Source organism: Lichenostomus cassidix, chromosome 9 (assembly GCF_008360975.1).
Source record: "Lichenostomus cassidix isolate B80296 chromosome 9, HeHo_3.0, whole genome shotgun sequence".
Classification (NCBI taxonomy): Eukaryota; Metazoa; Chordata; class Aves; order Passeriformes; family Meliphagidae; genus Lichenostomus; species Lichenostomus cassidix.
Window position 1 is genome coordinate 10988349 of NC_139490.1, and position 26526 is coordinate 11014874.

Consider the following 26526-nt stretch of genomic DNA (forward strand, 5'->3'; position numbering starts at 1 on the left):
ATGTCTTTTTTCTTTTGCTCACCCCTCTTAATAAAATCATCAAAATTTCTTAACAAGGTCTTGTTTACTATTAGTTTCATCAATTTTTTGGCTTAAAAATAACCTTTAAATTTTCAGGAAAAATATTACAACCAGTGATTTTCAAAACAAAATATTCTGAACTGTTCCATTCCCTAAAAGCTTTGAAGGTTTTTCTTTTTTCTTTTTTTTTTTTCTACCCTTCAGCTTGACTGTGATTAATTTTTAAAGGCCAGGGGAACTCTGAGGAGAAAGCTTGAGCCCTCAGATAGAAACATCTCCATTAGCAGTGTTTGAGAGCTGTGATCTGAGAGGAATGGTTTAAATTCTGTGCAGGGTAAAAAAGTGATGAATTCCCAACCATCCTCTGTATTGCACATGGCAAAGCTCTTGCTGAGGTTTTAACCCTGCTGGATGTTGTGTCAGTCCTTGTGGAGCTGAGGACCAGTGGCTGTGGTCACCGTACAAAACAAGGCTAAAATCAGTGAAAAATGTGACCCTGGGCATGTAGAAGTGCCTGCTGGCATTCTGAGTGTCTCACAGTCTGAGCCTTTCACAAGCACTTATAACCCCTCTGGGAAGAAATGATTAGGCAGCAGAATTACAGAGTTGAAGTGAGTACCTGAGGTCCTGCAAGGAGGCTCTAGGGATCAGGGGGCAAAGTGGGGTCAGAACTTTCCCTGACCAAATTCTGGCCCTGTGCTGGTTTGCCTGGAGGTGCCTGTGACTCACTATAAATTCTAGTTCCTGATTTTTTTGTTTTGTTTTGGGTTTTTTTCCCCCTTTATTCCTCCAGTCAAATCTGGGATATTAAAGGATTGTTCTTTCATATGCTTGCAGATGCAAATGATAGGAGAAGGGATGAAATTAATGAGGATTTCTTCAGCAGACAGAGAGCCTTCCTTAGAAAGGTGTAGTGGGAAACCCCAGTGCTGAGTCCCTGAGCTCAGATTTGTTGTGCTGGAGCCAGGGCTGATGCTGCCTCTGATGGCTCCAGGAATTGGGCAGCTTAATTCACTTCATTAGAGAGGGCTGGGGGAAGCTTTGCCTTCCCAGCCCTCTCCCTCTGCCCTCCCTTCCATCTGCCTGCTTTCCTCTAGATGGCATTGCAGGAGAAAGGGAATTCAGATGGAAAAGGAGATTCTTTTACTGCTGGAGGAGTTGCAGGAACTGCTTTGCATTTTGATGGTTCTCGATTATCTCATCCACTAGACAAGCACATACAATATTAATACCTCCCCTGTCAATCTCAAACAGGATGCAGATAAGTATTTCTTCTGAGCGGTTTTATTGATTGGATTTTCATCTAAACAGTCTTTCTTTTTTTTTTTTTTTTTTTTTTGACTGGGTGATTTAACTGTGTTTTCCCAGGATATTCATGTTTGTGCAGAAAAACAAAAATCATGTGTGTTTTTTGGTGTAAAAAGACCAGTGGAAATTTGGGGGAAAAAACCACAAAATCAAACCACCTTGCCCTTCTCACTTATCTCCTGGGTTTTTCTTTTTGTAATCTAACTCGTTGAGATTGCAGAAACAATTTATTCTGCTCTATTTTTTCTAGTTTGTTTTCCTCCTGCATTTGAAAGTACTATGTGCATAATCAATTTCTCTGTTTCAGTATAGTAATTCTTCTTTTTATGGGATGTTCAGGCAAGCTGGTGGGGGGGGGAAGGGAAATTACTTCTAAGACTGCCCACACTGGCTGTGGGACTGAGATGCAGATTGCTATCTGGGGAGTTCAATGATTGTCCTATAGTCCTCTTAAAGTTTAGCACACTTTCCAAATATTTTCTTTTTAAGAGGTTTTGGGAGTGGAGAGCAGATTTCTGTGCTGACACAGACAAGTGGCACAAGCTTGTTTGCCAAGTGGCAGGTTGAATTTTCTTTCTTCAATTGCCCTATTAGGAGCTTGTTACTCCTGAGCCCTGTTCCTCCAAGAGCTGAAAACCTGCATTCCAACTCCAGCCCATGTGCTTTCAGGAACTGTTCTATACAGCATTCTTTCAGCTCCAGCAGTTCACTTCTCACTGTTTAATCCTGAAGCAAAGGGTTTGCATCCTCTCTTAGCCTTCATTTTGACAGGTTAAATCAACCCAGTCTGGTTAGTTCTCTTAAAGCAGTCTTTCCATTATTGAAATCATGCCAAGAGTCTTCCTCCTGCCCACTTCTAGAATGAGTTCATCTTTCCTAAATTGTGCTTGAACCACACACATCTTCTCAGGAAAATACCTTGCAGGTGATTTTTATCTAGCACTGCTGCACGTTCAGGGGCTGGCTCTCCTCTGAAGCACCCTGGGAGCACAGTGACCTTTTTTGGTGACTTAGTTATGGTAATTGAGTTGTCATGGGATCCACATCGTTTCCTCCTCAGACATTTCCAACTGCAAGCATGTAGCTGATAATGAAAATTCAGTTTTTATTCCAAAATGAATCTATTTTTGGTTTAAATTTAAATACCACTTCCATTAATTTAGTAGTCAATGTCATCCCTACCCACATGGTGCTCCAGTCCTCTGCTAAAACCTGTCTTGTTAAAGCCAACAGAGTTGGTGTCATTTGAAAACGTCGTCTGTGTTCACCTGTTATGGTTAGGAGGTAATTGTGAAGGTGGGTTGGGAAGTAATCATTGCAAATGCAACCTGCTCTGGTAAAGGTTCTCCTGGCCAGGTCTCCTTGGCCTCTCCTGGCAGTGAAGGGTGTTGGGTCAATCCCATTAAATGCCCTGTAACACAGGGTGTGTTTGTCTGGTCTCTACTCACTCTCAATGTCCTTTGCTTCAAAATCTGTTCCAAAGACTGGAAGGCTTTTGAAGTCAGCCTAATAGATCTCTCACCATTAGTAAATTAATGTGGTTTTCGTCATAGTTTCTTAAATATAGACACTCTTCTACAGCTATAAGGTTACATCTGCAAACTCAGGAGCTATTAAAAATTCTTGCTATAAGAGCTGCATCTCTTCTGACACTGTTTTTAGGAGAGGTGGCTGTGACACTAGAATATTAGGATTTTTATTTTAGAGCCATTTTAGCTGTGGTTATTTCTTTGCATCCCCTTGCCATCCATTACCCTTTCCATGTGCTTTGCATGGTCAGGCTGTGTTTACAATATTCTTTTCTCCTTGGTATCCAGACATGTGCAGTAATTAAAAACCTTTCATTTGACTAATAAAACTTTTATTAAGAAATATATTTTTATTCACATACTAAAAAAAGACATCAAAGTAAGACTCTTCCAAAGGAAAGTGTCTTTCTGTAATCTTTTCAGGTCCTAACCTGTGTACTCTGAGCATAAATAAATCAATGTGACTTTAACTTTTTGAAAAGTTCATGAAAATAACTATCTGCCTTCATCTACCTTTGTGAATCTGCTTTATCCTGTGTGATGGCAAGTCAGCAACAACAGAAGCCCTGTGTTTATCCTGTTTATCCTGTTTATCCTGTGTGCTGTGGCTAGGTTGGCCCCTAAATACTCCCAGTAACACCTCCTATAACCTGGTGTGCCCAGAGGGGGCAAAGATGGAGATGAGGATCCAGGCTGGTGCTGCTGTGCCACCCCTGAGGGCCACCCTGCCTGGGGACTGTTGTGTCCCTGGCCTGAAATGCACACATTAGTGTATGTGGGAATATTGATGTGCTTGGACCAGGTGCAGTGCCCTGGGGCTTTGGAAGAGCAGAGCCTGGGGAGACTGAAATCTTTGTGAAATTGAGTATTGATTCTTCTTACTTGGAGAGCTTTAAAAGTCTAGCCCTAACTCAGGGCCCTGAGACTTTAAGGATATCACAAATTATTCATGTACATTCCACTAAAGGGAATTTTTTTATCAGTTTAATCTTCCACGTTTAATGCACCTCTAGCACTAGCTCAGCTGTGGTGTGTAAAGAGGAGTTACTGGCTCTTCTCCTTACTCATCTTTTCCTTTCTTCTTTCCCCTGATACCATTTAGGGCTGGTAAAGTGGTGAATTTTAACCAAAATATTAGCTAAGACACAGGAGAGAAGTTTAAATGAAACTTCTGACATACCAGGAAAGCTGTCCTAAGAACAGCCAGAGGCACTCTACATAAAACCACATTGGTATAACCCCTCAAGACATTCCCCTGGGGGCATGGGCTAACTCAGGGAATGGTGAGGGAATTGGCCCTGACCTCAGACTGAGAAAATTGTTCCCAGGTGGGTCATGTGTGTCAAGTTCTATATGGTGTGCTTCTGTAGGAAATGGGCCCAAAGAATGATCATCTCTTTCTGAAAACAAGCAAGAATGCTCTGAAAGTAAGAGTTGATTATTAAAATGGAATTTGAAGGGTTTTCTCTGAGTCTTTTAGGTTTATTTTTCTTGGTTTCTGGCTCTGTCATTCTAATAAAAAATATTTACTTGATCTGTTTATTGATGCTCACTATTTTAATTAAATCTGTTTTCCAGTAACAAAAGACTTTGAGTAATGCTTGCAATAAATATCCTGCTTGAATTCTTTGAAGATTTAATTTGGAAATATTCATTTGAAAAATCAAGCAAGGTCCAGTGCTGACACTTCGGACAAAGCATATTTGTTTTCTCTCTCTGATTGATGACATTATCTTCCCAGAGCTGCTGCTGCTCCATAAGGAGTGCTGCTTGCTCACTCTTAGTTCCCTTTATTGTTTGGTGGCTGTTATTGGAAGGAAAGAATGCAGGAAAATAACAGAAAATGTTGTTTGTTCAGATATGTTCCTTATTACAAATGTGAATAGGGTTCACCTCCCAGCTTGATTAGTTTTTTTTTTCAGCTGTGCCCATTTCTTTTTCCTCTGGAAGAAGATTTCTTGGTGCAGTCAACTAAATAAATATACCATTCCCTGCTCTGAATTAGTAGCTGGTTTAGATCCCTGATTTCAGATTCCTCTGTTTTCAGCAGGTCTTATATACAGCTGTGTAATTATGGAGAAATATGGAGTAGTAAGCAATAAATTTAGATAAGCTGGACATAGTTTGAAGCAGAAGGATAAGGTGAGTACAAAGCTTAGCTCCAGTGTGAACTATCTCCTTTCATTTTGACCTTGCAGCTGCTGCTTCTTCACCTTCTACACAAGTATTGCCTCACTTTCCCAGCCTTGAACCCTCTGTGGTCCTTCTGGTGCACTTTCTACCTGCAGTGTTTTGGAGGAGTTACTCAGGTGTGGCAAACTCTTGCTACTGTGTGCTCTGTGTTTGAATTGTGTATGTGTGTGTATATATATTGCCCCAGATATAAAATATAAGCCTAGGGACCACATAGCCCAATTATCAGTGGGAGCTCTTCTGACTTATGCTAATTAAACAGGGCCCAGTCTTTTTTATTATGTTGATCAACAGTTTGCTTCTCATGCTGTGCTGAGGAAACAGTACTGTGGTTTGTGCAGGGCTGTGAAGAGTCTCTATGGAAACAAAATATCTGAAATCTGGGGCAATTCCAGCTTTTGTACCTTACATAGGGAACACTTGCTACTGATATCAAAGTAAATTCAAGTTTTCTTCATTTAATTGTTCACAATTCATACCATGTATCTTGGCAGGTTCTGCTGTATATAATCTTTGCATGGTACATTGTGTCTTGATTAAATTTAGATTTGAGAATGGGGACAGTGTCTTCCTGCCGTCCTGTCAAGGCTGTTGAGATGTTCTTGTGGATGATGACACCTGATGTCTTTCATGGTGATTGATATTTGCAGTTGTGACTCTTTGTCTCTCTGGAGCTTTGTTGTTTTCTCTGTGGGCAGTTCGATTCTCATCTGTTGCCTTGTGAAGGAATGGATAGGAAAAGCTGAGATGGAAATTGGTGTAAAAGCCTTAATAATGAAGTCGTCCCTTTAATAAGGAAATGATGGGCAAAGTGTTTGGTGTGAAATAACTCTGTGTTCCTCTGACAACTGAATCAGTCCCTGCCCCCACCAAAGTTTGGTCTGTGGAAGTAAAATGTGTGTTAACATGCTGAAATCTCATTATTATATATTTTGAGGGGAGCTAGTAGCCTGAGATTCACACCAATGTTCCCCACTCTCCATGAAATTGGGGGTTTGGATCAGTTGGTTATAATGGCAGGAACTTGTCTTCAGATTCCAGGGGTGGGTTTGGGCATCAATCACCTCTTAAAAGAAACCAAAAACTATCCTCCCAACACCTTCCCAGTAAAGGGACTGATGCCTAAATCGAACAGAAATGTCTTCTCTGACCTTGTACTCAGTTTGCAGAGGGGAAGAATAAATGTCACTTTTTATCTTCCCAAAAACCTTCTTGTTCTATTTTATCCTCTTTTAAGGAGCGTTTGCTTGTCTCAAGGGAAGAAACTGCATCAGCCAGGTGAACTTGAGGAATTCCCTGCTCGAGAAAACAAGTTGCATCTCAGCAGGGTGTTGAGAAACAACAGCTAGAACAAAAAACAGAGGCAGACAAATTGAGGGAGCTCTAAGATGCATATAGGTTATTCTTATGTGACATTTTGTGTGACTCTCTGGTGAAGCACTTAATAGAAAAGGACTTTTGTTGACGTAAAATCAAAGAAAAGGAGAGGTCGAGATAAAAATGTTAGTGCTTTTGTGGATACATGAGGCAGTTTTCTCACGTGTGAGTTCAGAGATTTTTCTCCAGGTAGGCAGCAGCACTCAGTGCCATGTGCTGGTTACAGCTGTGCAACAGCTGGCAGGACACTGCCACTCAAACTCCTGTTCTGGGTGAATCTGTGTCAGGAGAATGGCTGGGGTTTGATACTCAGATCTTAATTTCTTTACTGAAAAAGTCCTTCCCCCACTGCACATCTACATACAGACAAGAGAAAATGCCAACTAAAACTGTTTTTTCTGACCAGCATTAGTCTTTTTTATTTCTGAAAGCAAAAATGAATAAAGCCCTCTTCTAAGCTTCCTGTATCAGATGTTGCTTTCATTCCTTGCAACTGTTGTTGGTGTTGCTCAAACCAATATTGTCAAAGAGAAAAGTCTTTCTGGGTTGCCTAGTCTGATTATTAGTATGCTAGAGCTGGCTGGAAGCTGCTTTCTTCCCAGACTCTATCCTTCCCATTTCCCTTTCCTTGACTTTTTTGTTCTTTTTTTGGATGGGGAAAAATTGGCATCTGAAAAGTCAGAAATCAACTGCAACTCAGTGAACCATTTTTCACTAAAAATGTCACTTAGATGCAAATTCCTTTGTTTTTCAGAAGGCAAAAAGAGATTTAAAAGGCACTTGACTGAAAAGAGAATTTTTAAAAAAAAAAAATAAAATCTCCTATTTTTACATTTGAAAACACTTGAAACTGAAAACTCCTTACCACAATTAATGTGCATTAATCATTCATCTTGGCAGCATCTGTTCTGAGCCACTGCTTCTCCAGATAAATGTTATTATTCTTGCACTGAAGGTATGTTTCTATTGCTGGCTCTAGGGACTTTTTTCCAGAATTTAAATATTCAAATTTCTTGCTTACTCTTAGAAAATATGGAAGTGTCCCCTTCAAAACTACTAGCATTCTTCAACTGACACAGATTCCAGTGGATCATCCTAGGGACACATCATTCATATATATTAGTCTGATCAGGTTCAATTATGAAATTTTAGAAACTGTAGAGTTCAATGTCAAATTTTAATGCTAACACAGCATTAAGGCTCAGTGGATTCATTTGATGAATGGCAATAATTAGTAAATATCAGTTCTCATCAAGGCTACATGTTTAAACTGCTTGCTTTGGAGAATCATATGCGATAGGCAATAAATATATGATAATCTGGTTTTGTCTCAGAGATCCTCATTTAGAATCCCTTTTTAAAGCCCTACAGGGAAGCTGGAGGTGCATGCCCTTCATCAGAAAGGCTTCTTGGAGTGAAAGACCAGGTTATTGAATACAGAGGGCTCATTAGTGCAGGTAATACTGCAAAGCAGCATTTGCAAACATTCCCTTCTCCTCAGCAAAGCTGTTTGGTCCAACTATGTTTATCCTTGGTGTTTGCTATTCTTGAATATTTGCACATATGTTCTGGGGAAGCCTGCTGTTCCTGCTGATACCAATCTGCATGGGAACCAGGGGATGTGTCAAAGGAGTGCATCATCTCCTGATGATTTATTATTCTCCAGGGTAAAAAACAAGCAAAACCTTTTCGTCTTCCAGGGGAACAAAAGAATAAAGGAGTTTGTGGCTTTTCTTATGTACAATGGGAATGGATGCAAGTGTTGTCAAAGAAGCCCCAAGTCCCTGGAATAAAATATTGTTCAATAAAATACTATGGCCAGTTACTCAGTGCTGCCCTGCTTCATCCTCCTGATGTGTGCAGTCTTGCTCAGATGTTGGGTTGTTTTTTGTATGTAAAGAAACCTTCAGCTGAAATGTGGAGGGCTAAGGAATACAATAAGGGAAGTGCTGCCAGCAAAAGTGTCTTAGGAGAGCTCTGGAAGGATGGGATAAAATGACCTGGCAGATTAGACACAGACAGAGTTTTATTCTTTCTTGGCAAAGTGTGGTCATCTCAATAGCATACATGAGAGATGCTGAAAGACAGGTCACATTTGGGGAAGAAAGGGAGGTCATGTTTGCTGCATGGGAGACTGCCTTTGAGAATAATGACACTGAGAGGGAAATAAAAAAATCTCCTAAAGCAGCAATTAGGTATTGAATAAGATTATTCTTCCAGGTTGAAGTTGTTGATGTGTGTTCTTGGGAATGTTGAGCAAAGTTGTCTCTGCAGGGTTCTGTGAGGCTGTTGTTGTCTCTGGTACTGTTGTCTGTGTTTTCATAGAATCCTGAGAATCTGGAAAACATCTAGAAATTTCCTGTTCAGATGACCCCAGGCTGAAAAGTCTTCAAGGGTGATTTAAGAAACTCTGTTGTAGAGCAAATCAAGGGTGGCCATAGTTCACTAATTGCTGTGTGGAAGAGAACTCAGCATGGCAGCAGATCTAACCAGGCTCTGGAGTCAAGACTGGAAGCTGGCAGTTAAACCTCAGCTAAAGATAATGCATAGATTGTTAGTAAGTCAAATATTAAAATAGTTTACCTAAAGCCATATTAGATGTTCCAACCCTTATCTCTGTCCAAACAAGAGCAGCAGGGTGGGATTTGCATGAAAGAGGGAAAGTGTGGGAATAAGCAATAGTGATTGTTTCTTGTAAGAATTTAAAAATGAAATGAGAGAAACCAAGTAACACCATACTTTATTAACTCTTCAGAGTGATCAAATATTGCTTTTAATCAGTCTCTGACAACTATTTTACTTCTTATATGTGTAGTTTTCCTTGTTTTCTATGCTAAGAAAACATTCACTGATTTGAGTGGGGTAATTCATCTCATGTGTGTAGGAATTGTTTCCATAGCTGGAGCTTAAGAAATGCTCCCAGTGTTCATTTATCTTACCAGGACCCAGTTTCTAATTTTTAGGAGAGTGGCCTCAATTTCATGATTTTTTTTTTTTTAATCAATATGAGGCTGTGCCCACAAACAGCATGTGCTGCAGGTCCAGCAGGTATTTAGGCAGTGATCTGGTAATGGAAAGATGTCATCTGCTTGTATTTCTTCCAGGCACTTTTCAACTCCACCAGAAAAGGTGTACGAGATCTTTTTATTTATTTTTGTGTTTGAAAAAGAAACTTGCTGTGGTGGTAAATGTATTGTACAGACATTTGATCTGAAATAAAATCTTTCTAGTGAGAGGGGGAAGGAAGGAGACTGAGCACCTAATCTGAAAAATGTAGTGTTGGCTCAGAGCCCACTGTCCTCGGTTTGTATTGAAGTGAAAGGCTTTCTGGACAGCTCTGCCCATGTCTTAACCTGATTTTGCTGAAAGCAAGCTGTCTTCCCCACGTTGATGAGAATTATGTGCAGCAGCATTTCAATATGTTTTCCTTGGTGTAAATTAGGAGTAATTCAATTTATATGAGAAGCGTCTTGAGGAGAATCAGATAAGAAATCTGGATAAGACATTTTGGAAATTTTTAATCCAATATTGCTTAGGCTGGCTCCCTTCAGAGTATGTCACAAGTTATTGTTATTTTGAGAGCAACAGGTTTTATTTAAGCTCTGAATAACCACCTAATGATGCATAGAAATGGTTCCCTTCCAGTGTGCTCCTGCAGCTGAAATGGAGGAGGCAGATGGAGGCAGGAGAGCAAAGCTGAGGGATGTGACCTTACCCAGTGAAGGCTGTCCAGGACACCAGGAACAGCTGGGTGTGGGATCAGAGTCTCCTCAGTGCCAGACTGGCACCTAATTCACTAGAACAAACTCCCTCTGAAAACTGATGCCTTTCTGTTTTTCAGAATGTTTTAATATTTTATTGCCAGAGATCTCTGCTTTATCCATGTCATAAAATCAGCCTTAGTGGTGGTTTCCAGCCAGACATCTATTTTCTGTGCTGATACTGAGCTCCCGCTTGGTTCAGCTTCTTTCTCAAGTGAATGAGGAGCTGCAGAGTCCAGCCAAGGGATGAAGTTTATTGCCTTGAAGACACACCATGTGCCAGGTTTGGAGCTCAGTCAGGGGTGAGCAGTTCTTGTTTCTCCCAGCTGTGACAAGAGCACAGAGTGTCCCACAGACAGGACCACCCTTGTGAGCAGAGACCTGCCTGTCCCTGCACTGCCAGCTGCAAAACCTACAAAGGTCTCCTAAGCTTCACCCCACTCCCACTTGTGAGATGCTATGGAATGCTTTTTGGCACTCCACCTGCACCCAGCCGGGCTGAATGCTGCAGTGGGTGCCAGAATGAGAAGGAACCACTGCTGCCAGCCAATTCCCAGTGACCCATCTCATCCTGCCTTCTGTCCCTCCTGGTGTGCAGAGCCACAGGCTCGAGGCTGCCACAGGAACAGGATGAGTATCCAAGGGAAATTCTGCTCTTAGATGTATGTGTTTGGTGGCACTTTTGTATAGGGGATGGTTTAAATCTGACTTGGTTCAAAGATTATTTTATTGTTCATCTAAGCAAGTAGTCTTTTGGCTTGTTTAGGTGGCTTATATCATTACCCGTAAAAATTTTGTAATTGCTTTTACTTCCCAAAAGTGTGTTCGTGATCTTCTGAAGGAGAAACTGAGGTCATTAATCTTCTAAGATTAATCATTTTATCCACTCATCTGAATCCAAGAACTTTTAATAGTTCCCAGCCACAAAGTAATAGGAGATACTTCATGGGAATTCCCTCCAACCCCATTTCATCTGTTTTTCAGCCACAAAGGCAATATCAAATATTTCCACTCTCACATCCAAACATTTATCAGTGTTTGAAGTCCTCCAGACGAAGGATATATTGTAGCTTGCCTTATTTGCCTTGTTCCCACCTAGGGAGGTAGGTGCTACCAGCCTGGATGACTTCCCCAAGGCTGTGACAAGTATGTCTTAATGCAGAGAGATGGAGCAATAAGCGTCAGATCCTGGGGCAGCCTGGCATTTTATCCCTGCCCTTTGATGCTTGTGTTTTGCATTTTACAACCACTGATGCTCCAAGTCAGTTGGCTCTTGCTTAGACATATATTTTATTGTTAGAATATTATTGTTTTCAAGGGAGAGCTACCTTTCTTCTCTACTGAAATGCATTTACAGTCTTAGCAGAATGTGCAATTTCTGTGGATGGCCTTGTCTTGAAGAAATAAGTGGCCACCATTAAAAAAAAATAAATGAGTTCATGCTTCCTTAAAACCACTTCTCTGGAGAAGATGAAGGGAAAACTTTATTGTAAAGCACCTTTCTTCTTCTGAAGCAGAGGAAATCAGGCATAAAGTAGTACAGGACCTTATACAAAGGATTATTTGTGTGTGGAGAAGAAATATACATAAAGATTACTGTGACTGCTACAATAATTTTTCAGTTTAACAAAAAACCTCATCCAAAACGAAACAGAACTAACTGACATTTCAAACTTGCAAGAAAATTCTTGCCTAAACCTTCCAGTCTGAGAGTGCCTCAGTGAGAGAACAGCCCATGTGAGGTTTTTGCCCAGACCTTCAGCTACTTGGGGATTTTAGAATCATAGACTACCCTGAGTTGCAAGGGACCACAAGGATCATTGAAGCAAAAGGAAAAAAAAAATAAATCACAAAGTCCCCCAAACACCTCAGATTTAGTTGCTACAAATGTGAAGACAAGCAATCCCAGGATGTCTCCTGGTCTTTTCCTCCACAGGCATCCAGGCTGCCAGCCCTGCAGAGCCTCCAGCAGTTGTTTGCTCTGTGCCCTATTGCTGCCCTGGCCCTGGTAACCCTTGCAGCTCCCTGATTCTCTCCTAGCTTTCTGATGTGCTGCATCTTGTGCAGAGCTGTCTGCAAGCATGGCAGGGAGCATCCCAGAGTGTGCTGATGCTGCACAGAGTGCTGGGAGCAGCACAGGTGCTCCCCAAAGGGCTGGGCTGGTCAGAAGCTCAGCTGGGAAATGCCCATCAGAGGCTGCTGTGGCAGCCCTGGAGCTATAAATGACTGCACCAGTGGAAATGTGCTAAGCTCAGCTGATGGCACAGCACAGATTCTTTGGAATGATTTCCCCTGAGCTGCAGAGATCACCTCCTTACATCTCATTTGCTTTTCTTTTGTATTTCACATAGGGGAGCCCCACAGTTTGGAGAAATATCCTATCTCTGGTTATTACAAAGAATTGCAGCTGGTTTCCCTTGTGATGGAAAGGGATAGCAGGAGAAGAGATGCCTGGATTTGCACAGGCACAGCTGGTTGAGTTCATTTCTGTAACTCCTTCACTCCCAGACCAGTACAGAGCCAGCTGAAATTATTTTGTGGTGCAAGAAGTAACAAACAGCACAGGAAAACATCTGTGGGGAGACAGCCTAGTGCTGCACTGGGAATAGGAAGCTCCAGGCTGACGTGGAAAATGCATCTTCCAAGTGTTGTCACCTGCAGTGCTAAGGATTTTAAATATGTTTTAAGGAAACAAAGTGAAAGTTAGAGATGTGGCAATGTGGATTTCTCAGGAGTACAAGCCCTCACTCCACCTGGAAAAGTTGTTTCCAGCTCATGCCTTGTACCAGTTTTCTCTGCCTTTTTGTGTAAGAGTTTGGGCTAGGAAGGAGGCAAGGTAGTTCTTTGACTGAAAAATGGTGTGTTTCAGAATGATTGCTTGGGAAGAGACTCAATTTTCCCCATTGTTTCTATCAGCTATTATCAGTGTCATGGAGACCTGTTGAAGGAGACCTCTTTACAAAATATAGATTTACTGATTTTTCTTTGGGTTTAGATTCTCTATGTGAAAAACTTTCACAAAGTTGAGAAACATCTGTAGCCCAAAACTTTAATATTAGGAATATTGGTCAAATTTGGCTCTTATCTCCTCGGAAAAACACTTTTAACTCTGAGCCACCCTACCCCCACTACAGCCCCTTTGCAGAGATCTTGCAACTGGTGTCATAATTTCTTGAGCATTGAGATTAAGCTGAACTTTGTTTCTCTGTCAGTGAGAGACAGGAGTATGTTGCTTTTTATGTTCCTCTGGTATATAAAAGGCTTGAGCAAGGAAAGAGTAGTGTTACTTATTATTTAAATTGCAAAACCACACAGCACCAGGGTGCCTTTTTCCAGCATCAGCCATGCAGCAATCCCTGTATGAGGGCAGCTGTGCAGATCAGCTGGGGGGTGTGTATTAGTTGGGCTAAGGAGTTCTTAAATACAGCCAGGGTTAAAATGCCAAGTCTGTCCTCCATACTTTGGTGTTTGTATCCAGGATTTTGGCTCCTTTCTCTTTTTCAAGGCTGGACCATCTCTCTGGTTCAGACTGCAGCAGTGGCTCAGATGCTGAATCCTGCCTTCACCTGACACCTGTGCTTTCAGTCCCTGCTATTCCAGAAATGCAGGAGATCTAAAAATGGGTTAAAACAGTCTCTCATCCAACATTTTGTTATGTTTACACCTAAGGTTTGGATTAATTTAAAATCGATTTAAATGTGACTTACAGATCTGTTGTGCTATTATTCAAGGTAATGAAACCAGCAAGATGCAGATCTCCTGTGCCAGCCCCCAAAATGATTCAATACTTGCCTCCTTTGTGGGTGGTTTTAAATGGAAGGATTATGTATTTGGCTGGTGGGATGCCTTGCTGTGAAGTGTGTGCAAGCAGATATTTAGGCCATATCTGCAAAGGCCGAAGCTGTGAGCTGCAGCAAATGAGATTTCTTTTTAATTTTTTTTAAACTGGTGTATAGACCGTGAGGAGACTCTTCACTGCTTGTAGATAACATAATCCTTGTCCTCATGAGTTCTTTGGTCCAGTACTCAGCTGGTGCTCCCAGCACTGCATGCAGGAGGAAGGAAGAGGAGCACTGCATCTTTAGAGAGAGGGGACAGTGAGTGAGTGAAATCATCCTGTAATCCAGGGAAAGTGCTTCATCTTGCAGCAAAAAAGACAGGAGCCTGTGCTTATTACCTGTCATCACTTGCTAAAATAATTATTTTGATTTATAAATGAGATTCAAAGGAATTAATGTATGACTTTAGTGTCTTTATTTAAAAACATAAAAAGGACTCCTCAGAGAATGTGATTTTATTTTATGTTTGCATGGTGCAGTCCTGACAACCAACCAGGCTCCTGGGTGCAATCTCAGTGTTACTGACAGTAATTCAGAAAAGCAGAACTGAATCTCAGCTCCTTCCCCAGGCATCATCCTCCCTTGTCTGTAGAGTGCCAGTCTGACTGACCTCACCAGGATGGACAGAGCTCCATTGTGTCACCAAGTGGTTCCTCACCCTTTTCAATCACCACATGCAGCATGAAGCTGGACCTTGTGGTAGGATCTGTAGATCAGCAGCCCTGAGATATTTCAAAAAACTGAGAAATTTTTGCCATTTGAGAAAACATCTTGGCCTGAAGCCAAATTGTATTAATTCTCATCCTAAATGGGTTCCTCTCCACGGCCATTTTTGTGCTGTGACATGAAGAGAGGCAGTGCAGCAGGATTGACAGGCAGCATCACCAGAGCACCCAGCTCTGGACCAGGACCCTGCTCTCTCATTCAGGCTGCACACAAGGGAGGGGATGAAGCCTCAGGGCTGCCATCACTGATCTCCCTGACTCTGCTTTAGTGCAGTGGGACTTGCCTTGGGTTTAGCTTCCAGGAAAATAAGATGAAATAGTTACTCTGCTTTTGGGGCCCTTTGGCAGTCACTGAGGCTTGGCATGGAGCTGGGGAACTTTGTCTAGGGCACCAGGAGCCCTGGACTGTGTGGATTGTACAAAGTTGAATATAGAGTCCATGCCATCTGAGAACTCTTTTTTCTTTTTTTTTCTGGAAAAATCACATTTTCTTTCCCAGACTGCTTCTGAAGTCTGTTCTCTGTTTTTGCTTCAAACAATCTGATTCTTGCATCAAAAGCTTCTGGGACCTTTTGTTTTTAATGAATGACAGAAAAATGGGCATTTCTTGTTGTTGCTGATTTTCCCCTCTGCTCTAAAACCAGCAACATTTTGAGCCAGCTTTGCTTTTTCCTCTGTCACTAGGAGATATGTTTCAAGTGCATGAGATAAGAGTGGTAAGAGAAGGATGGGTCACAGCAATTGCTCTCCTCATGCCAATTCTGTCCTGCAGCAATCAGGAGGAGCTGAAAGGCCAGCTGTGTGTTTACTTTGAGATTACACTGATATTAAATCAGTCCCAAGAATGCCCATCTAACACTGCCACACAGGTTTGGTGAGGTCTTGCTGGAAATTGCATTAATACAGGAAATAAAAGAGTGAACTACCATCTTGACCCTGACCATAGGAGTTTAATTCATTTGAGTAAAAGGAGCTGGTACCAGGTTAGGACCAGTGGCTGGGATATGTGAAGATGGTGCATTTTATATTGAGTGGCTGAAAAGTGAAGCCCTCATACTTCTTGCCCTGGAGAAAGTCCTTGGGAATTTCTATGGCTTTGTAAATGTTTTAAAACCTGTGCAGTTTATATTTCAGGTTGATGGCAAAACCCTGGGAGGCTCCCCTCCCTTGGGCTACTCCTACCTGAGTGTAATAAAACACTCCTACAGACAAGTGCCCAAAAAACTGCTATAACTGATCTTCCTTAAAATTAGTTCAGCAGTAGTGAGGCTGAGGAGTTGGAGATCCTTGGTAAATCTGCGTGAATGAGAATGTGATATGAATGTTATCAGTAAAGTGCTCTCACCAAGGTACACCACAAATATTTACTTTCTAGTCCAAGATATGCAAACTTGAAGAAAACCTTTTTCCTGTCAAAATGTTTCCAAAGCCTGACACAGGGTTCCCAGCTAATGACTTCATCTGGAACACAGTGAAGTCCTGGGTATGCAGTCATGACAAAACCATTTACAATCTGTAAAGAAAGGCATTAATAAATATTTAAGCCTTTTTGTTCCATTTTAGTTTCATTCTATGAAAATAAATACATGTCATGCTTAAAAACCTCAGTAATTCTAGTCCTCTGATCTGAAATGAAAGAGAAGAATAGTATTAGAAAACCCTTAAGCCTGTGTTTGTACCAGTTTCTAAAAGACAGTGTCGCCAACTGCATTAAAAATTATGAGCTTTTCCAGAAGATTAAGATGTTTTCAGAAATAGATACTCAAACCAGCTGGCAAACTAATTTCAATGTTTGCCTAGTCATTTTATTTGTTAGCAAAACTGGGAATGAGATGATGGCAAAAGTGGGCAGACATTACAAGTAGGTTTGGAGTTGTTTCTGCGAGAAGTCTGTTTCATCCTGGAGCAGGCCCCTCAGTGGTGGCAAGCTGTGCCTCCTTCCTGGATGCTCTTAATGGCATTGTTATCCCTGAAAGAAGCAGTCATGCTCAGAAAACCCATCTGTTTTAGTACCACAAACCCATCCTGTAGATAAATGCAGGGGTGGAGAAGGGGGAGCTGGAAGCAGCTGCTCTCTCAGGAACATCTCTCATTGTCCACCAGAGGCTTTGCTCATCCTTCTGCCACAGCAGTTCCTGCTTGGCACCCAAGGTGATCTGCTGAGTGAGGAGGGTGCCTGGCTTTACCAGCACTGCAGCTTGGGTTAAAGGACTTTGACTTATGTCTTTACTGAGAGGGTGGTGAGGCCCTGGCACAAGTTTCCCAGAGAAGCTGTGGATGCTCCATCCCTGGAAGTGTCCAAGGCTAGGCTGGATGGGGCTCTGAGCAACCTGGGATAGTGGAAGGTGTCCTTGCCCATGGCAGGGAAGTTAGAACTAGGTGATATTTAGGGTCTCTTCCAACCCAAACCATTCTGCAATTCTGTGTCTGACCTACTTGCTTCCCTCCCCTTCAGGGCACTTGTACTTGGGTGTTCTGGCATTGCTGATATATGTGACCAGCTGTTATTTTCTCTGAAATCTGTATGAAATCAATATGTGCTGACATGAAAACAAATGCCATTCTGCTGCTGTGGAAAGCCACAATTTATCTTTTGAAGAGAGCTGTCTGCCAATAGCATCTTAATACCCAGAAGAGGTCACCAGGACTGGGATGATTGAAATTTTCACTTTCAAATGCATGACTTTTTTTTTTTTTCTGCTGTTAAGCAAAAACATTTCAAGTGAGCCTTGTAAATTTTTGCTAGCCTGAGGCGATCAGCTTCTTTAAAGGGTATTTCTTATTTTAAAATACCATAAAATAGAAATAAGTGCACAGGGAGATATACAGTCCACCCACTACTGATGTATGTCTTTATGGTATAGGCATATTTTATATATGGTCCTATGCATCTGCTAACTGCTTGGCTTAAAAGACTCTCAGGCTTTCCTTTCTAAATCAATTTTTGTGCAGAGAATTATAAGCACTTTAAGATATGCAAATAAAAGAAATTTGCTAATTAATTTAGAGGAAAGCAGAGCATCACAACCAGAGACAAAAAGATACAATTCTGGGTCTTGCTTTTAACACTTAAATCTTTGCAGCTTCCAGACCTGAAATATATCTCGTAAGAGAAATTCCCCAAGAGTTTAGTGTCTTCTTAAAATTTCACAAGCCTTGCCAATCAGAATCCCAGTGCCAAGGTAACTTGTTTCCTACAGATTCAGGATGCTAAGTAAAGGATACACCTACACAAGCAATGATGCAATGCTTACTGATTTAGGCATGTGCAGCAGGCCAGATTGGCTGCATGTCTGTCCCTCCTGAGGAAGTTCACTATCTCACAGTCATCCTGGACTTCAGCCTTAGGAATATGTGTTGGGATGGCTCTGTAAGTGCTGTTTTAAACATTCCAAGTCACCTGCAGTTCCCTGGCTTGCTAAGAGCCACCTGGAGAGTTTGGATACAGTGCCCATGTTTGCTAAATCCCCCGTCAAACTTAAATTGTTTCCTTTCACTTTCACTGGGATTAGTCAGTGCTTTGGCAGTGCCTAAATCACACTAAGCAAACCCCCAGACTAAGACACACATCTGTCTTTATCCTTCCCACCTTACCAGCTGAGAATAAATATCTGCAACCAATAATCCAGGGTAGCTGGAAGGAGTTTGGTTGTCACCACCCAGGCACTATTTGTGGTTAGAGAATGCTGGCCACTGGCCTTGGTGCAAAGGATTAAATGAACCCATTAATTTATGTCATCTTTGCATGTGGCTGAACCTTTCACTCCTGGTGCCTGTTAGGGAGGAGTAGGAGGTGGCAAAGAGCAATAGGCTGTAAATAGACCTGGGGGAAGAGCTGTAATATCTAAACCCAAACATTAACAATGTTAGGATTAATTATGGGAGCAAGGTCATTTGCACAGTTTGGAAGAAATTCTAGTGGGTGATTCTACTGGATGCAGTGGTAAGTTAACAGACAAAAGCTGTGATTTAAGCCCATATTTATTGTCTTTAATAAAATAAAATCATTAGTAATCCTGAGAGCTTGAAATGTGAGAAAAGCTTTTACCTTCCTGTGTTTTTCATGCTTTAATTCACAAATATAGCTTTCATCCTAAGAATGCCAGTGTATTATTATTTGCATTCTGGCAATGCATGGTTTGGAAGAGATGAAATGAGTTGTCCAAAGCTAGGAACACTTGGACTCTTCTTTTCTCTTTGTTTTGGTATGCTATTGATCATTATCTGGTTTCTTTCAAATCCCCACTTCTCCCAAAAGTTGGGTAATTTGTTCTTATGCCATGTCTGTAGAAATTAAGTCTCCTGTTTCAGGCTGCCAGATTGCCTATCAGAGAAAGCCCAGCAGGCACTGAACTGGGTGTTAGGCAGGCATGGAAAAATATAAATTCAGTGATGACTACAGTTGATTTCATGCTAGTCATGAGATTTCATGTCATACCTCCCCCTGCAAACTGCACAGAGCAGCCATGAAGCACAGAGGTGTTAATTGCTTTGTGTTGTCCTGTACACTGTGCAATTAATATGCCATAATCTATAATGGACCTGGTAAAACAGGGGGAAATTTGTCTGATGGGAAACAGGGGGAAGTGTTTTTCATTTTTTTCAGTTTCTCCTTGCTTTATCATCTTGCTAGAGGAAACTGAATCGGACAAAACCTCAGCAAGAACAACCTGAGGAGCAATTTACCAGCAAGCAGAAAAAAAGTGGTTGAGCAATTTAGGCTGTTGACAGAGTTATCATTTATAAGTGTATTTGTCACTTTGAGGGCTCTAACTGTCTGCTGTGTCACACAGGTAATTCTACTGGTGTTATAGGGCAAAGAATTGGGTATGAACCTTACACAAAAGGTCTTTCCTCTGCACCTCCTGTGTCCATCCTGCAGTGTAGGAGGCCTAGCTGGGTCTGCACTGCATGGCCCTGGGCACAGAAATGCCTTTTTCCCTTTAGTCCATCTCAAACCTGGTGCTAAGGGCTCCTACCAAGTTCAGCTGTGTTTAACTCAAGCTCTAAATCTTAAAAAACCTTTATGCAGAAATCTCAGAGGGGAGCTCTGGAACAAATGCATAGATCAGGTCAGCAGATAGAGCAGTGAGGCTTACAGGCTCTGGCTCTGCATGTGAGACAAGGCAATTTCCTATTTCTGGTTGGTTTTGGATTTCAGAAGTTTGCTTCTCCCCTGCCTCTGCCAGCTGTGTTGCACTGCAGAGATGTGTAATGAAGCAGTTTTGTCAATGGTCTTCTCGGTCAGTGTGTCACATGCAGCATTCTCTGCACTAAATGTTTATGAATTTTTTTCCTCAGTTATCAGTGGGACACATGGATTCCTGCTGTAGTGTGGGAAACAGTAGCCCTAGTGTTTCTTTTTGTTTCCCATGTAATATCAATGTTTAAAAAGAACTGGTTCGAAGAATATGGTTATGTGCAGCATTTTTGTACTTGACAGCAAAGACAGAAACGGGCACTTCATCATTTACAAGTTCAATTCTATTTTGTTAATCTGATGTTTGGTGCTGTTGCATTTTTAGTCTATATTTATCTATGGATCACAGTTTAGCCCACTGAAACTGGGCAATTTGCCATCACTGCATCTGGTGCAAAGCATGTTCCAACAGCAATCAACTTCTCCCCACCTTGTCTTCCCCTCTGCCTGCCCCAAAGTCCTGAAATAATTGATTTGACATATTACCAGACATATGTCTGAACTTTCTTTTTAACTGCCACATCTGTCCTCATGGTGGAAGAACTGGTAGCTTAGCCAGTGAACAGTGTTGATATGTTTTGTTGGTGTCTTGTATCAGTACTTCAAATGCTTCAGTGCCCAACTGTAAATAAATACCTTTCCAAGCAAGATATAGATAGGGGGAGATTTCTCCTCCCTTTTATTGCTGATGCAGCTTGTTTATGTGTGCTGTACTGCAACAGTGACCTAGTGATCTTTTCCTACTGCAGCCATTGCTTATCATCAGTCTTCATTTAAAATTCATAATTTGCAATAAATTTAGTAATCTCAAGATGCACTTGCCAGTCCTATGTAGAGCCCATTGTCACAACATCTGAGTATTTCCCACAGCTGGAGGAATTTATCTGCACAGTGTTCTAAAGCAGATAGAAACATCCTTGTTCTGTAGTGGAAACCAAATTTCATCCTGAGAGCTGGGAGATTTGGGGTCTATTCTGATATTCTCTCTGGCTACAACTACTTGGTTTTCTCTTTTGGAGTTACGGTCTGGAAATTATTTATTCATTAAACCTTTTTTAGGGGCAAGATTGCCTGCCCTCAATGGCTTTTTCTATTTCACCTTATCATAATTTGGCCCTTGGAGAAGAGCAGTTCAGTGAGTGACAGTTGTACTTTTTCTGCAGCACTGATTGAGAGAGATTAGTTCTACTGAGCTGAGAATTATTCTGACAGTCTCATTACTGTCAACTAAAAATTAATGCAGTCCTGAAACTGCAAGTCTTACTCTGGAGTATCTATTAATTGTTACCCAGATGGAAAGGCACCCTCCATGGACTTCAAGAGAAACCTTCATCAGGGATAAAATGACTAACCCAAAGTAATTACAGGACTCAAAACTTGACCCTGTCCTCTGAGCACAAGATGATCTGCTCTGCTCAGGTACTTTTTCTGCTTACAAAGGAACATAATCAGAAGGGCAATGTGGGTCAGTTTGGCACATTTAGAAGAAATATCCCAAATTTCATTCTTTATATACTATGCATATATCTACAAAATGGTTCATGAATTGCAACATATATATGAGAAATTAATTTTTAGACAAATAATTGATAGATTAAAAGTAATTTGGACCACCTTTCATCCTTCAACTGTTCATATTCCTAGGAAGGACAACTGGGTGTTTCCTGGGTTTAGTACAATTCTCAATAACATAAATGACAGTGGCACTTTCCTTAAATATTACTAGTGCTGAGCATGAGACAGACTGCTGAGTAACTAGTTCTCTTTGAAAGAGTACTCTGCTGTATATAATGAGTATAGACACACATACACCTTGAATAGATTAACTCCCTTCAGCCTCTGGTGTGTGTGATAGAAGAGCAAAGAGTTTAGAAAGGTTACAGAGATTATTGACTTTCATGCTTCAGTTGAAACTGAAGCTTATTCTGCCTGGGTTATTCCAGCAGCCCATTTACAGGAAAGTTTCTCTGCATTCACTGAAATATTTTATTTCCTATCTTTCCTATATGAAAACCTTCCTTTTTCCATCCTTCACACTCAGAAATCCTAGGAATGCACATTTATCTGGCTTTCCAGTACCTCTTCTTGCTTTCTAGCGTGCTAATTAAATCTGTATAGGGTCTGTCCTTTAAACTCTGTGTATTTAAGAGTTTATCTGTGCTATCTGACTCTGGCTGGTTTCAATGACTTCAGGAATTGGTATTTCACCCAGGGGTGTGTATCATCCCAGACAGCCTCTGTGCATGCTATGGGCTCTGGCTGGTTGTGCTCTTGATCTTTTCATTTCCTTTTCCTATTCTGAGCATGCTGCTTCCAAAAGTGACAAATATGACAAAACGGTGACACTTTCAATTTGTTGGTATCCATGCCCTCAGGCAGGACATGTTATGTCTTTGGGGGGAAAACTGGGACTCTAGGAATCCAGAACAGAGTGAAAGAGGATTGAATTATAGATGAGATGCTATTTGACTTCCTCACAAATCCTAAATCTAGGGCTGCAGACTACAAAACCAGCAGGATGTCTCATGAAAGCTGCCCTCGCACCTCCTGGTTCATCCTGGGATCTCATCCTCTGTTCATAGGATTCTGTCAAGCCTTCTTTTTCTGGATTGACTTTGCACACCCGTTCTGTGAACCCTTTCAATAATATATCTCTATCCAGCCCACAGCTTCCAGGTTTCAGCACTGCAATGTATCACACCAGCCCTCAGCATCATTCCCAGTCCCCAGGAAGGCAAAGCTCACAGTGTGAGAACTGCAGAGCAGCTTAACAGGCACCAGAGGCTCAAAGGCCACGGACCAAAGGGAGCTGCTCTAGCTGCAGGTTTGAGAGCCAATTTGGGGACAGACATGTAATAGGCTGGGGTGAAATTAAGCTCCAAGAACTCTTTGAGGTGCTTATCAAGGCTATCTGCCATCTTTCCTGTGTGTTTGTCCCTGAATCTGTCCCCATGAAATTGCAAATGCAAAAAACAAACCAGGCTATTCGAACTCACTGTACGTGCTTTAGAAACAAATCACCCCGTCCCACCTCGGGAAGGTAATTGGCAAACCAGAGTGCATGAAATAGCTGCAAAGCTGAGAGCAAAGGAGGGAGTGATGAAAATATCAGTCTCCAACCTGTGTGTTAGTGATGCGTTCTGAGCCATAAATACCAATTACAGGGCCACCAGCTGCAAGTCAGCCTTATAGTTCAGGGCTGAAACACCCTCTTTTCCCTCCTGTAGTGATAAAAAATGAAGAAATAAAATTAAATAGGTTAAAGAATAAAAGATCTCCTGGACCTTTGAATTTTTTTCCTTTTTTTTTTTGCGCTAGTGAACTACAGGAGTAACCTTGGTAGAAATCACCCTTGCCAGAAACTCTTTAATTACATCCATAAACCAGCCTTGTCCAATCTTTCTTTGTCTCTCCTACAATCTGTTGTGCTGTTGTTCTGCAAGGTCTTCATTCTACAAGGTCTTCTCTCTGCAAGGCTCTGCTCTAGTGTCATGTCTGAGAGGAGGCAGAGGAGTTGTGTGTAAGGATGGAAACTTCTTCCATGTTATGATAGGAAAGGAATGTAATGGGTATCTGTTCTTGTGGGTTTTGGCTTCTGCTTCTCCCTGGACCCAGAACACCAACAGAGTATCTGTTGTCTCTAGAGCAAAAATTTTCCTTCTTACAATGAGGCAGGCAGCACATCCACCTCAAAATCCCTGTAAAAGTAGAAGTTAAAAGGAGGATCCTTCCAGCCCCTTAGGCAGTGTACCTACAGAGTCTCACCTAACACAGTATTTTCAACATGAAACTGATGCTAATTAGTCTTGCACAAAACTCTTTGGGGTTAAAGAGAGTATGAACATGACCCCAGCGCATAAAATAAAAACATTGGTCTAAAGGAAAAAGTGAAAAATCTGTAGCTTCTCCCTGTGATCTTGCTATAAATAATTTCTTGGTTGAGCAGTTCAGATTTTGTGCATTCCAATTTGGATTCCAATATTCGATCAAATATCTTAATTTCTGGTAAAGGATGCTTGGATATTCAAGTAAAGATGGGGTTAATTCAGTGTGCTGCAGTGTTAAGCTAAGCAGCAGAAATATGCAGTGTATACTACAGGTCTGCTTGATTTCAAACCTCATCAACAAATGGTCAACAAATAAGGTTTATTGCCAGGCTAATAAACTGTGTCCCTCACTGATTGAAAAGTCTTCACTGCCTCAGCTCCTTTGCAGTCCTCTGGGGTTTTTTACCCTGATACCAAAACAGTATCTGCATTTTTATAGGAGTTTGTTTAGCTCCTCTTGCCCTCTTCCAAAAGCTGCTACTAACCTGGAAGTATGCTCACCTTCCATATTTGTTTTTGCATAATTTGACAGTGACACAATGCCAAGGTCTGCACTGTTGTGTTTTTCTCCCTTAGGAAAGAGAAGGTCTCAGGCCATCGATGGTTTTCTATCAGGCTTTGTCTCTTTTATGCCACTTCCTAAGTCAAGAGAAGTCCTGGGTGGGCTTACCCTGGCTCTCTGCTTTGTGCAGGGATGACAGTAGATCTCACACCACTGAACTGAATAAAAACAGGATTTTGCCAGAGCTCTGTGATGTGGCTCTGCCTGCTGGATCTGAATTGCCAAGGAGCAATCACTCTCAATCCTGTCTCTTTTCAACAGTGGTGAACTGCGGCTTAAACACTTAGATAGCTTTGCTTTGACTTTTTTCTAAGACTCTCCTACCACTGTCAAACTAGGTTTAGAGCATCACAGGCTTTTCAGAACTGCCTGCTGAGCTAGTGGCTTCCAAACTAAGCCACAGCACCCTGTAATGTTTCAAGAAGAGGTTTGGTGAGAGGGCCCTGAAGAGATGCAGAGCTGTCCTCTGCCTTCAGATGTGTGTTGAGGTTGATAAAACTTGCAAACCCAATGAGCTGAAGTTTTAGTGGGTCATCACCCATATTACTCACTGGTAAAAGGAGGAGGATTGGTTTCCTTTGCAGAAACTGCTGGTGAAAGCCCAGAGGATGGTTTTATCCCTTGTTTATTTAGTGAACTGATGCAGTTCACCTATGGAAGGTTTCTATCAAGAACTGATATGTTTTGGAAGTTAACATTAGCTCCTAAGAACCTCAGACCTGTATGGTGGGAAAAAATTGAGATAAATTTTACTGGAAAAGAAAATCTACATCATGAGAGTGTAGGCATATGCATGACCTTGTTTTTGCTAGTTTAGGTATCCTGTTGGCTTTCTTGCTGGGAAAATCCCATCCCAGTGGCAAATGATGTGCAGGTAACTTTGCTGTAGTGACAATGCAGATATTACTCATTGCTGAAAGTGAGTGACCCATCCTTAGGGGAGGCTTGCTACTTCTAAGAGACTCTTGTGTCTTTCCCAAACTGAAGGTAAAATAGAGCATTAATGCAAAATGTTGCTGCAATCCTGATTGTACCAATAGGACCTTTAATGTGGATGATTAAGTAAAACATCTTATAGGGTGCAGTGTGCTTAAACTGTTCTCAGGAGCAGACATGGTCCATTGTGTTTTATAAAACCAGGAAACTTTAAACATTTTTTTATTGCTCCCCATAATATGGAGCATTTAAACTGTCTCATTTTTTCCTATAATCTACGCTCTGCTGACTTAAAATATTTGTAGCAAGCAGAAGTATGGATGAATGAAATAGGAATTATCTTCCCAGTGTTCATAAAAACACAAATGCAAAATAAAAATTCGTAATGCAGAAGTGTATAGTTTTCTTTCCAGCCTTCAACTGTGTCTTCCTCCTGTATGTCTGTGGACTTAGGATGCAGATTTTGTTTCCTGATCAAAGCTGTAATGGATGGGGATGACAAAGCTCATCAATCCAGTGCTGCTGATAGCCCCCCTGTCAGCAGCAGTCTTTCCTCAGAGTTAGCTCCTGCCTTACTGACAGGGGAGAGGACACTGATGGGCTCTGCTGGCCCTGGCCTGGGTGGCTGATGCTCTTCCCTCTTGAAATGCCTTGCTGGTTGGTGCCTCCATGAAGCTAAAACCTTGTAGCTGAGAGAAACCTAAGATTTTTGTCCCTTCCATGTTGGCTCAGGCACTTCAGTTATTGGATGGGATGAGCAGGATGGGTTTGTCTCTCCAGCAGTGGATGAGAAACAAAGACTGGAGTTAATTTCCCTTTTTGTTTGTGTGTTTAGATGTGCTATTTATTTGTAATCCCATTTTTTCTCTACAGTATCTATGCCTCATTTCCCCATCTCAGCAGCCTCAGCAATTCCTCCTACCTACTCCATGGGGGTCTTATGAGTGCTAACATTGATAATGCACTGTGTGATTCATTGATGAACATGAATGTGTATTTATGTGTCAGATACCATTAGTTCAATCCTTCCTTTAAATAATGTTTCTCAGTCTATGAGCACTAATGAACACAACTTTCCTCTATAGATCATCTGCCAGGTGCCACAGCAATCCTTAATGTAAAGCTAATGACTTTTTCAAATTAATTTAAACAGCCTAACAATGAGATGTAATGGAAAAAATTAGGGATGCCATTGCATTCAGAGGCTAAATGTATATAGAATATGTAATCGGAAGTATAAATGCATTT